Source organism: Lolium perenne, chromosome 4 (assembly GCF_019359855.2).
Source record: "Lolium perenne isolate Kyuss_39 chromosome 4, Kyuss_2.0, whole genome shotgun sequence".
In the NCBI taxonomy this organism is placed as follows: Eukaryota; Viridiplantae; Streptophyta; class Magnoliopsida; order Poales; family Poaceae; genus Lolium; species Lolium perenne.
Window position 1 is genome coordinate 403,392,581 of NC_067247.2, and position 3,135 is coordinate 403,395,715.

The window sequence follows — 3,135 nt, forward strand, 5'->3', positions numbered from 1 at the left end:
CATCGAGAAAACCCCAGTACCGAGAGCCACGATACGTAAAACCTTCCAGAGATGCCACCGCCGCCAATCCTATCTCGGGGGATTCAGGAGATCGCCTCCGGCACCCTGCCGGAGAGGGGAATCATCTCCCGGAGGACTCTTCATCGCCATGATCGCCTCCGGAGTGATGTGTGAGTAGTTCACCCCTGGACTATGGGTCCATAGCAGTAGCTAGATGGTTGTCTTCTCCTCATTGTGCTATCATTGTTAGATCTTGTGAGCTGCCTATCATGATCAAAATCATCTATTTGTAATGCTACATGTTGCGTTTGTTGGGAGCCGATGAATATGGAATACTATGTTACGTTGATTATCAATCTATCATATATGTGTTGTTTATGATCTTGCATGCTCTCCGTTGCTAGTAGAGGCTCTGGCCAAGTTGATACTTGTAACTCCAAGTGGGAGTATTTATGCTCGATAGTGGGTTCATGCCTCCATTTAATCTGGGACAGTGACAGAAAGTTCTAAGGTTGTGGATGTGCTGTTGCCACTAGGGATAAAACATCAATGCTTTGTCTAAGGATATTTGTGTTGATTACATTACGCACCATACTTAATGCAATTGTCTGTTGTTTGCAACTTAATACTGGAAGGGGTGCGGATGCTAACCCGAAGGTGGACTTTTTAGGCATAGATGCATGCTGGATAGCGGTCTATGTACTTTGTCGTAATGCCCAGTTGAATTTCACACTACTCATCATGATATGTATGTGCATTGTTATGACATCTTTATTTGTCAATTGCCCAACTGTAATTTGTTCACCCAACAGGATATTTCTTATTGGAGAGACACCACTAGTGAACTGTGGACCCCGGTCCATTCTTTTACATCGAATACAATCTACTGCAATACTTTTTCTTTACTGTTCTTCGCAAACATCATCTTCCACACTATACATCTAATCCTTCAATACAGCAAGCCGGTGAGATTGACAACCTCACTATTACGTTGGGGCAAAGTACTTTGATTGTGTTGTGCAGGTTCCACGTTGGCGCCGGAATCCCTGGTGTTGCGCCGCACTACACTCTGCCACCATCAACCTTCACGTGCTTCTTGAATCCTACTGGTTCGATAACCTTGGTTTCTTACTGAGGGAAAACTTACTGCTGTACGCATCACACCTTTCTCTTGGGGTTCCCAACGGACGTGTGCCTCACGCGTATCACCCTACTATAAATTCCTAGAGGTTCACTGTGCAATCGACGTGATGCACGTGACGAATAATCTTTGCGTGAACCTTCTAAACTTCTTGGGCGTGTATGGGAAGACAAAAGATACACCGGATGCACAGTAGGACCAGCAAAGTATCCACGAAGGAAACAACCTGAATCCAGAGAAGTATCAAGGTACTGCTAGCTACGCTCTTACCAAAGAAGAGAAGGGGATCTTTTTTGAAGTCCTGAGTAGCATCAAGGTCCCGTCTGGCTTCTCGTCGAATATAAAGGGAATAATAAACATGTCAGAGAAAAAATTTCAAAACCTAATGTCTCATGACTGCCACGTGATTATGACACAATTACTTCTGGTTGCATTGAGGGGGCTTCTGCCGGAAATTTTTCGAGTCCCATTGTGAAGCTATGTGCGTTCCTCAATGCAATTTCTCAGAAGGTGTTCAATCCACTAACTCTACAAAATTTACAGAAGGATGTGGTGTAATGTCTAGTCAGCTTCGAGTTGGTGTTCCCACCATCCTTCTTCAATATTATGACACATCTCCTAGTTCACCTGGTCGAAGAGATTGGCGTTCTCGGTCCTGTATTTCTACACAACATGTTCCCCTTTGAGAGATTCATGGGAGTCTTAAAGAAGTACGTTCATAACCGTGCTAGGCCAGAAGGAAGCATCTCCAAGGGCTATGGAACAGAGGAGGTCATTGAGTTTTGTGTTGACTTTATTCCTGACCTTAAGCCGATCGATGTTCCTGAATCGTGCTATTAGGGGAGACTGCATGGAAAAGGCACGCTAGGAAAGAAAGCAACAATGTGTATGGACGGACATTCTTTCACTCAAGCACACTACACAGTTCTACATAATTCCATCTTGGTGGCTCCGTACATAGTGGAACACAAGGATATCTTACGCTGTGAATACCCGGAGCAATGTGAAGATTGGATTGATCGAGAACACATGAAGACTTTCGGCGGTTGTTTGCAAACACGTCTCTTGAATGTCACTGATGAAGAACAACTATACTTGTTGTCCAAGCAACCATCTTCTACTATATCGACTTTTCAAGGGTATGAGATTAATGGGAATACATTTTACACATTCGCCCAAGATAAAAAGAGCACCAACCAAAACAGTGGTGTCCGCTTTGATGCAACAGAGGACAATGGGAAGAAGGTCACATATTATGGGTACATAGGGGAGATATGTGAACTTGACTATGGACCTAATTTCAAGGTCCCTTTGTTCCGGTGCAAATGGTTCAACCTGAAAGACGGGGTACAGGTAGACCCGCGGTACGGAATGACTACAGTGGATCTCAAGAATCTAGGGTACGACATTGAACCATTCGTCCTAGCCAGTAAAGTGGCTCAGGTTTTTTATGTGAAGGACATTTCTACAAAACCTAAAAAAAAGAAAAGAAAGGCAAGAGGACACATCATACGATGAGCCAAAGCGCCACATAGTTCTTTCAGGAAAAAGAAACATCGTAGGAGTAGAGGACAAGACAGACATGTCAGAAGATTATAATAAGTTTGATGATATTCCACCCTTCAAGGTAAAAACTGACCCAAGCATCATCTTAAATAATGAAGATTGTCTATGGGTGCGCCGCAATCAGAAGAAAGGGAAACACACGAAGAAAACTCAGAAGACTAGCTAGACAGGGATCATAACTTGTGTATCTCTATGGAAATCACTTTTGTGGAATGATGTTATTGTATGTAAGATATTAACAATGGAAATGGAGTCCTTCACGGGCTTGCAGGGAAATTTTTCCGAGGCGCAGCTTCCGAAGATGCCGTAGGGCGTGTACACCAACGACATCTTTGAGAAGCTGCACCACAGGAGATTTCCCAACCCTTTCTCCATTACTGCTAGAGAAGATTGAGTCTTTCACGGGTTTGCCGGGAAATTTTTCCGAG